Below are 11019 nucleotides of genomic sequence, written 5' to 3' on the forward strand. Positions count from 1 at the left end.
AAAAAATAACAAAAACCCCAGCCACTGGAATGCTGACGTGTGGATGCCTTGTGGTCCCGGTTGGTGCCACCAACAGGGACCAAAGGCCCCCTGACCGGGCTCGACGCACAGGGCCACGTGGAGGCACATTGGTCCCGGTTCGTGTTTGAACCGGGACTAATGGGTGGAGGTATTAGTAACGACCCATTAGTCCCGGTTCATGAAGCGGGACTAAAGGCCCTTACGAACCGGGACTATTAGGTGTTTTTCTACTAGTGTTAACCTAGGACCACTCCCAATGCGATGTCTTTTAGTGTGGTCTCCTATGACTTGGTAGATATTTAGATACAATGATGCATTTTATTTTAGTGTTGTATCTAAAGGAACATTTAATAGCAGAAACTTTTTTTAAATAGAATTCAGTAGGAAAACCATGCAGAAAAAAAAGGAGAATTCATTTAACTGATTTTGATATTACACATGCATTCCAACCTAGTTTGTGTTTCTTCTCTTCACACGCACAACCATCTAAACTTTGTGTCATGCTATATTGAGTCATATATGAAAAAAAATACACATGATTGGATCGCTAGGTGATGGCGGGATTGCTTAGGGGTAGGCCCATGCCAAGGATTCAACCCAACAATTCCTGATGGCTTCAGCATCTCTCCGAAGAAACACTTGGCTTGGCCAGCATCGATACGCCCATCTGGCCAAACATTGCAAATCCACCAGCCGCCACTGCTTCACGGCTCGAGGTGATGATTGCGTAGCTACAGAAGAGGGCAACAGACACCTCTGTAGGGGTCGCACCCTCCACCATCCACTTAAGAATGCACTATCGGTTTACTTTTAGATCTACAAAGGAAAGTTGGAGAGAGCGCACAGGGCTGTAGGTAGAGCATGGTGCGGCCATATCTTAGCAACCACATGGCAAAAATTAGGTCTCGTGGAGATACCGTTGGGGCCCATGGGGTGGGGGCAACGAGTTAGTCGAGGAGGTTTCAGGGCAGTAGTGAAGGGCACAGATAAGAAAGGTGATGCATCGGCTGAGAGGAGAGGCGGCATCGAGGAGAGGTCACGCTGGCTCACCATGGTACTGGGAAGAGGTCGACCGTGAAGGACGAGGTGAGGTGGGAGGAGAGGAAGCGGCTACCGTACGCTAGAAATTCAGAAGAGAAGGACGAGACGAGACTGGGAAAAGGAGGTGGTAAGCACGGGGCTTGAGCCTTGAGGACGGAAGACGTTTCGTAATTAGGTTTTACTCCTTGGGTCGTCCACAACGTTTTCCCACACGTAAAACCAAAGCAAAATCATCTTGTTTGGTGGAGCCATGCTAGCCACACATGCTATTCACTTGTGAACCATTTGTAAGTGTGTCAAACAAACTAGTGGTCGACTGAACGCCGACAGCGAAAATTGTACAAAACTAAAGTACTCGGATGACACGACAAGACTAGCGCATGCAACTGCCGATCAAATGGTGGGAACTCTAGTATCTTTGAAAAGAGAAATGTTTGTTGGACAAGGATTAGAGGCATATGGGCATGGAGTTTCTTTTCTACCCTGGAGCACAAATGCATGCATGGAACAGGAAAATTAAAAAAATAAACAGCTTCCAAAATTTCCTTTTTTTCTGAAACAAACATTGTTGAATTATCTTCCTGTGTGCAAATTTTTCTGATGAAATCACATTAGTGCAGGTCTGGGAAAGAAATAACAAAATCGATGCTCCAAAAGGACTATTTTTAAAAGGATTATCTAGTGCTGATTTGTTATTTTTGTTGAGACATCCATGAGGTTGTTTCGTCACAAAATTTGCATGCATGTAATAAAAAAAACCAAGCAATGTTTGTTATCAGACAGAATCAGATACTTTTGAAAAAAAAAACTTCTTTTTCAGAGTTTACTGTTTACGCCATGTGGAGCATCTGAGCTCAGCATTAAAAGACCACTTCCGATAATTGTACAATCTTTACTCATCTAATAAATTTCCCGTGATTGTGCACACATATACGTTACTTCTCCATCTTCACTCAGGTCTACCTTGTCATAAAATCCTCTCTATAAACGTAGTGGACGAAACACACATTTCTACTACTATCATCTGAATAGGCCACGGATGAGAAGGTAGGTGGAGCTACCTAAAGGGATGGAGAGACAAGATTACGACAAAAAAGGTATATAAAGAACATTATTGAGTAAGAGGCACCCTGAATGAGAGGATGGGTGGAAAACATTATGTAACATCGTGCTCTTAAGGCAGCCCCATAGAAAGTTGTTCTTAATCACAATGCTCGAATCCACTACATCCCCTCAATCTTTTTTTATCAGCAAGGGTACCATCACTATCCTTCCAATTCCAACATTGCCATCTACACCACTAGAAGTACTGATGGTCTAAATCAAATCGGCAACCACTACCAGAAAAATAGACAATAGTGTGTATTTCCTAGTAGTTTGTGTTGTAACAAGAGAAACCTACTAGTGACTTAGCTATAGCTAATGGGCTCCTGCCTTGATCTTGCAGTACCATATAGTAATAGAGTTGTGTATAACAAGGTGGGCTTCAAGGTTGTTTTCTTGGCTTAGCCCACAAGCCCAAGCATTGAATTTATTTACCCACTTGAAATCCACATTAACATCACAAGCATCTTTTTGTTTTCTCACAATGTTGAAATCACCGCCAATAATAACATGTCCTGACATATGAGAACAATCTCATGTAAATCAGAAATAAAATTCCATTTGACCAGGGGAGCCATATAATGTTGTAAACCTAATGACCAGGTCGTTCCATTTGTCTTTAACTATTCCAGTAACAACAATCTCCCATCTAATTGTTTCAAACATATCAATATTCACTCCAACCAAAATGCCAATTTTTTTTTTGCTAGAGCACATTTTAATCTTCCCACGGACCATCAGGTTTTGCTGGATGGTGAGGTCTTTTCCTTTGCCCACTGTGTACTTGACCGTGTCAATTATCATGCTTTGTCTCATGCCAAATGAACAGCCCATCCTTGCAGATTCGATGAACATTGGTATACCGAAAATGGCCCTGACCACAAAATATACTACCAAAACTCTGCTGTAGTATTCCCTCATCTGGGCCGTTCAAGCCCAAAAATAAATGGCCCATATTCACCTGATGTACTGTATAAGACATGTATAAGACATGAAAATATACCACTTCATTGAGCTAAACCTGCCCATCAGTAATCAGAATCGCCACTCCACTAAGGTGTAACGAAATTGAACATGAACATCTTAGAATGGCCTAGCTTCATTCGTATAGCCAACTTGAAGCAAACATATATGTGAATGGAATATACAATCTGCATGGCACAATGTTTCATGGATCTATATTTTTTTCCAGGCGGAACACAAATAACTTCAGAACAAACTGGCCACTCGTATTTAACAATCTAATTATCCCTGGTCTCGTCGGCAACATTCATAAACATGGGTAAAACTTGAAGACTAATAACTAGCTTCAGTAGAGGAAATCAATTCAGATGCTTTGGTATTAATCGCGTGACGGAGAAAAACAAACTTGAAAAGGAACCCCATTACTTGCATGTGCAATGCTACGAGGAGGAGGAGACAGGAGCGGCAAGACCGTTGATCATGACCAAGGACTAATCAAAGCCAACGGAGGGCTATAGCTCACGTGTTGTCAGAAAAAAAATGCAATACGACCTGGTCTTTCCTCCAAAAAAGTGAGACCCAGCCACAAAGATGCCATGTGGTAACACCAATCTAAGAGCACTGTAGTCTTCTTCTTTCCTGATTTTCTTCTTTGTAGTCAAACGAGGGGCACCATCATTCTCGAATGCCAATAGGATCAAGGCGATGCTAAGTGCAAAAGTGCATGAGTAGGAACATGTGCTCAGATGAGCTGCAAATATATGTAGCCGAAGAGAAGCCCATAACACATACACGATAGCTAGGCGTACCACATCCATGTTGCAACAATGTCCTTGCCTAGCACAGACTGATAGAATCCTCATTCTCATAGTTCGTAGCAGGACTCAATGCAAAAAAAAAAAAAAGTGTGACGGGTGTGGCCGTCTGCAAGAGAGCACAAGTATTACCGCCCATGGCGGCGGACACATCATATTTGTTTGACGAATAATTGGTTGATGATTTGGCCAACACCTATGTCGTGCGCAAGTGTCATATCACGGGTGAATGATTTCTACAAATGTGATTGATTCTGAATTCTGTAGATCCGGCACTGGTTTTGACAATAGAACTGCAGTAAGAAAATTGGGGAAAAAGAGATTGCTATGCTTTGAGATATGTGCGGTCACGTGGCATCTTTTGGACCGAGTCTCTCTTGATGAGAGGAAGAACCTGATCGTATAAGATTTTTCTCCCATGCCATTGGAGCACGAGGGCTCACGGTCGATAGAGAGCAAGTCTCCATCTCGCCACAATGTCGAAGACAAAGAGGTCATGGTGACAGACGAGTAATATATATGCACCCACATGCACAAATAGATAAGCATGTCAATGTAGAGAATTATGGATGTGATCTTCCTCCATGCATTTGATGTAGACAATGTCGAAGACAAACGAGTACTATATGGTAGCATGTGCTACACAACATTCAATCATGCAAATTAACAGCTTATTAATTGTGCATGTGGGTGCATATATATTACTCGTCTGTCTTCGCCCGAGAAGAATCATGGTCTATTAGGCGACACACACTTTTGTAGCTAGCATATCAAACAGTCATGGATGGGAAATGCCAATGGTAGTACTAGTATGAATCTAGATGAGACGTGATGGAAAAATTATGCAACAGATTAGTAGTAGGGAATAGGAGACATCGGGAATCAGAGCACGGATCTTGCTTACCCTCACATGTCTCTAATGTATCCCTACGATTAGGGACACTTTCATATTTGATCCCAAACACACAATGCACGTGGGGCTTCATTACCGGTAGGTGCAGGAAGAGAAATTCAAGGGAACAAGCTCCACCACTTGCTATGCTCGAGAGTGTAGTTAAGTAATTAATTCACACGCATGCAACTTTGCATATACTGGCAATTGTATTGATGACTTACAAAAAGACCTGCTCAGCTTAATCTCTCACCGAAGCAAATCTCGACAGGTGGGATGATAAGATCATGCCCCGCAGCCGCATTGCATCGTGGTGGCAACTCCACAACAGTAGAAGCTAATCAGCAGGATCTCTTGCTTGCATAATTGAGGAGGCGGCTAAGTAGTGGACCTTGGCTGTCATCGAAAATAGGAGGCCCTGACCTATTTAGAAACATCTTATGTAATTCATAAATAAAAGGTTGCCTCCTTTCTTCATAAGCGGATCCATATACAGTTGTAATGGCAATGGCGAAGTTATTTTGTTTGTTTAGTAATATTTCTCCAAAAAATACTATTCTAGTAACAAAGGAGGTTTTGGTTTCCTAGCTAATGGTTTCTAACACATGAATATTCACTCCAACCAAACTACCACATTATATTCCTAGGGATCTCTAGGTTATGCTGGATGGGGAGGTGTTTTGCTTTGTCCACAGTATACTCATTCATTTAAATTCTTGTGCTCTGTCTTTTTTATTTAGAACAAAGGCTCAAGGAAAACCCGGCTTTGAATTATCAAATCCATCAATTGGCTAGAACTGCTTCAAACAAACATATGAACCAAGGAAAAAAAGAAACAATAAGAACATACATGGTGCTGTGTAAAAGCTCTCTGCCTACGATAAACTACTAGCAAAGATATGTAAACTAAAGCGTGAATGCAGCTAAGCCGGAGAAGCCCTCAGAAGCGAGCAAAGCACCACGCAGGACACCAACACAAGCTTAGGGAAGAAACATCCAGTAGCTGGAGGTGCGCCGCTGTCAGCTCTGTGAGCTCTGGTCGTCGATGTCGACCTGCTCCACCTCACACATGCTAGGACACCCCATGGACACTCCATATCTTTGCCTTTTTATTTTCCTTCTTTCAGAGGACCGTTTTCTAGCAAAACTGCCTATTGAGTTCATGTTTGTCAAGGTAGCCATGTGGGCCTTGAGTTTTGTGGTAATTGCACCAATTTGTTGGGTTCAATCTAACTTATAAGAAGTTGGACCTGCACAATAGTAAAGTTCTTTATAACCGGTCATCAGCCTTCCCCACTAAATTTTCAACGAAAACAACAAAATTCTTGCAACACAGCAAAAGGACATGGAAGGCCGTATGTAACTGAGATTAAAAATCCTAGTACTCATACATAAAAGGCCGTATGCATCCCTACTTGATGCAGAGGCCGGGTAAGTGAAATTCTCCCTCAATTTACGGAAGTTGTACGGTAGGAGCTCCATGCGGAAGGAAATTCTCCCCCAATTTTAAGCCTCGGGCTCCCTCGTATCGCACCCTCCAGGACGGTCAGGGGGCCAACCCTAGCACCCCGGCCGCCGCCCTCTCCCCCTCTCCTCCACCTCGCCGTCCCCAGAGACGTGCGCCGGCTAAGCCTGGGCGCCACCGGTGATGGGGACGTTGGGGATCTAGGCTGCAGCCCCACAGACTGGAGGGAACGGCGGCGCGAGATCGCCTTTCGGTCTTCGTCTTTTTCGACGGTTTGACGCTGCTCCGGCGGCTTCATGGGAAGGGCGGATCAGGAGGGGATGTGGCCAAGGTTGACTAGTCGACGGTGCCAGTGGGGATGGCTGGCGGTGGTGCCCATCTCCTCCGTCAGAGGTGGTCGGCCTGAGGATGGATGGTCAGATCTCGAGATCCACCATCTAGTTTCGGTTGCGGTAGGGAAGACATAGTTGCCGGTGAAAACCGAGCCAATGGCAGGTGATGGCGATGTTCTGTGTCGTTACCTTGATGAAGGCATCCTTGTGTAACTACTTTCGACCCACTACACTGCTTCGGGGGAAACCCTGGGACCTGGTCTTCAAGATCGGACGATGGCGGTACTGCGGTGTTGTTTTCTCTCTTGGGACCATCGTTTGTGGAGCAGAGCTGGAAGACAGAGGAAGGAGGTGGAGCGGCTTCATCTTGCATGGAGCTTTCGGTGGAGACGTCAAGTCATGCCTGGTCGACACGTGCTATGCTGTGTCGTGCATGGTCGGCAGGTGCTACGCACGACAGATCTTCCAGAATCTTCATGTCTGGACGGAGAGCGCCGGGCAGTGGCGCCGTTGGACGCCGTGGTGGCGTCGACGGATGGACAGACTTGCAAGAATGATGCAAATCTCTCTCCTGAAGATGGGTCAGCGGTTCGATGATGATGGCGGCATCTAAAACGTGTGCATGTGGTGTACGCTTTAGGTCTGCTGCACCGGCTGTCGGTTCCGATACGTTATGTGGATGGAACGGCGACGGCACCAATTTTTGATATGAGGAGTGAGAGCACTCCACATTATCGAGTTTTGTAGGTGTGAGTGGTGGCTTTAGGTGGCTTGATGTATATTTTGTTAGACCTTTGTTGAATAATCTCTACTATTAAAGGGGGATCGAACGTCGTGATTGTTCGACCACCCCCTCACTTCCCTTCGTTCCTAGTTCCACCAGCGTCCCCTAAATTCCCACTTTCCCAATCAAAAGAAAAAGAAAAACAACCTCGGTAAAAAAAACACCCACGACCAGGCACCCACGTCCCCAACCCATCTCTCCTCCCATCCCATCGCTCGTCCCATCCCATCTCTCCCAAGGAAAAAATCCCCCACCGCCGTAGCAGCCGTTCTCCATTGCTCTACTGGCCGACGGCCACTCACAGGATTTCCCTCCTAGATCAACTTGGTCTTCCTCCTCCACGCGCCCGCTGCTCCCATGGCCGTGGCCCGTCTCATCCTTCTCTTCGCTCGCGCGCCGGGGCAGCGCTCATGCGGGCGTCCATGGATCTGCAAGTCTCACCTCCTTCCTACCGCTCAAGCGCCGCCCATGGATAGAATATGGCTTCAGTCGCGTCAACGAGGTCGAGGAGTCCCTTGTCTTAAACCTCACCCTCGCCTACGTCGACGGCCTCGCCCGTCTCGATGGGGTTGGTTCCTGGAACAAGGTGGTCTTCGTCCCGAGGTGATCTGCTCGTGCTCTCCTGTTCCTCCTGAAACGGCGAGGGGTAGTGCCGGTCGTGGCTCAGCAGGATAGCATAAGCTTGCCCTTGTTCTTTTGTGTTTGAATCAGTTTTGCTGGTTCTCAGTTTTACATGCACATATCAATTTTTCTTCTGTATGCAGGTTACACACCTGATGATGTTTACAGCGAGGTGCAGGAACAAGCAGAGGCCGAGGAAGTGCAGGCACGCGTTGCTGACCTTGGCAGGTGTAGGAACCACGCGAGGAAGGTTCAGCACGCTGCACTAGTCAGGCCACGCCCGGGGCACCGTGCCAACACATGTGTATGTGGTCGGTGGGTTGGCCAACCCGCCAACATCTGCATTCTGCGATTTCATCTTCACCATGGACACAAGCAAGGACTGATTGGTGGGTCTTGGCCGAGCATCGACGGATCGAAGTGGTCGAGGTCGCGGTTAATCGACCAGGACGAGAGATGCATCTTGGAGCTAGCGCAGAGGGGGAAAGAAGCAGGTTGGTCTGGCCTGGACTCGCAAATGAATTGGTATTTCCAGTTCTTTTCCCATGAAGGTCACATGCCTAACTTCGTGCTAGACATTGCTAACTCAGCCACTTGATGTTAAACTCTGTATGTGTAACTAGACCTAGCTAACTCAATGATTCGATGTGTTAAATTAAAGTACCAATCAGGCATGTTCACCCCTTTGTACGTGTGTGCTCTTGCATTGCTTACTAGATCTTGTTGTATATGATGGTCCATTGTCAGCTATACAACTTTAGAATTTTGTCAAGTTCAGTTTAGATTTGATTTTTTTCACCTCTTTTTGCATGGACAATGTGTCCGGTGTTTAAATGATGGCTACTTGAAATTCATAGGCATTGTGAGGTCAGAAAGGATTCCATTTTGACTCTTTTATTCAGTTTGGTTCAAAGCTGTTAGCTGCTACACCTACACGTGAAAAACTTACACTTGGCATTCTAAAATTAGGCAGCAACCTTTATGGGAAATGTTTATTGCTGGCGGACCGGCTGAGTTTTCGGCCGGCCGCACGCGCAACGTTCGATCCACTGTATCGCACGTACCTCTTTGCTTCTTTCTTTTTCTCTACCTTATTTTTTTCCCCACCTCTCGTTCCTTATCCATAAGCAGCGCTCGTTTTCTTCTCCATCGTTCTCATGTTGTGCTGCTTTGCCGCTGCTCTCTCTCCTCAATCTCCATGACCCCGGTGCTGTTGCTGCTGCAGATCAACCGCCGCCTTCTGCTGCTAGGGCGAGCCACCGCGGGCGGAGAAAACATCCATAACCAGCACCACCTCCTTCCTCCTGCTCTCAACAACCCCCATATCTGGGCACACACGAGCTACAAAGCGGCAGAACGCATGCCGCAACGGTGATGGACGAGTGCAGCAACCAACGACGAGCGTTGGCCCGTCGTTGACCCCGTGCTGCAACCACTGACAAAATAGCTTCAACCTATAGATTGAGAAGCTCCAACCGGCTATAGAGAAAGCTTCAAACGGCACTGCCACTCGGGGGAAAGCTACAACCGTTGACATAGAATGCTCCAACCTAGATCAAAAAAGTTTCAACCAAACGATGGAGAAGCTTTAACCAGGTGAGCTGTTCAAACAAAAAAGTTGCAACCATTGACAAAAAAGCTTCAACCGTAAATGGAAAAAGCTCCAACCGGCGAGAGAGAAAGCTTCAACCAAAGACGCTGCTCAACCAGAAAAATTGCAACCCTTGACAGAGAAAGCTTCAACCGCACATTGGAAAAGCTTCACCCGGCAACCGACAACAGAAAAAGTTGCGACCAACGACCGGGCTTGGACGAGATGAAGATGCTACACGTGTTTTTTTTCTGGAATCGATGACCGTGGTGACCACGCCCGCTAGAATGCTGCAACCGCTCTCGCTAGATGCTGGAACCGGCATAATTTTTTGCTACTACACGCGGTGACCGCGGTGACCATGCCTGCCAGATGTTGCAACCGCTCTCACTAGATGCTGGAACCGTGCCGGGCGTTGCTGCAACCATGGTGACCATGACCCGCCATATATTGGACCATAGACTATGGCGACGACGGCGAAGCTCAACGGTGAGGTGGCGGGGCGAGCCAGGCAGGGAGGACGCCTGCTTGGGAGTGGGGATGGCGAGCGGGAGGACGCCTCCTGGGGAGTGGGGATGGCGAGCGGCTACGCTGGAAACGGGCGAGCTGCAACCACGCGACCCGTGCTGGAAAACGGCGACGCGCGGCGCTGCGAGCCGTGAGGGTCTCGCTGGAGAAGCGCGGCGCAGCGAGCCGCGAGGGTCTCGCCGGAGACGCGCGGGGAGCAAGCGCGGAGTCCACCATGGACAAGAGCTGAATAGCTGCGGTCGCCTCGGAATCTCGTCGTTGACTTTTCCTATGCGTGCGTCGTGGGGTGTGTTTATTTTCGCAAGAAGAGCAAGGCAAATCCAATGGTTATGACCACTCCAATCGAATGATGCAGGAGAGACCGGCCGAAAGCTAGCGCCGGCGCGCCGGCGCCTAGCACTGGCCAACCTTTATTGCCGGTCATTTAAAAGTTCAGTGACAAGACAACTGCTGACACAGAGTTCTACCTCTCTGACTGATACATGAACTTTCGCGCAAAGAAAACACACACAGGGCAGGAACATGACTACTCTCACCCTTCCAAGTTCCTGATCGATCGAACTCTTCGGGGACCAGAAAATGAGAAAAGGGCAGGCCGTTGATGTACAGACCACAGGTGCTCGGACTCACGGCCGACATCATGGTCGTCATAACTCATAACCCATGAGGTTGTGACCAAGCAAGAAAGGAAGGTTAGTTGACGCTCGCCGAGAATGGTGCTAATATCTCCGTATTGGTGATATAAGGGATTTAGAGCATCCACATGACCATTGTCGACAATGGCCTGAAGCCAAATTTTGTTTTTGTTCAGACAAATGGCCATGCGCTGAACTGGTAAATGATAAACCTATTTTATCTTTCA

Source organism: Triticum aestivum, chromosome 4A, assembly GCF_018294505.1.
Source record: "Triticum aestivum cultivar Chinese Spring chromosome 4A, IWGSC CS RefSeq v2.1, whole genome shotgun sequence".
In the NCBI taxonomy this organism is placed as follows: domain Eukaryota; kingdom Viridiplantae; phylum Streptophyta; class Magnoliopsida; order Poales; family Poaceae; genus Triticum; species Triticum aestivum.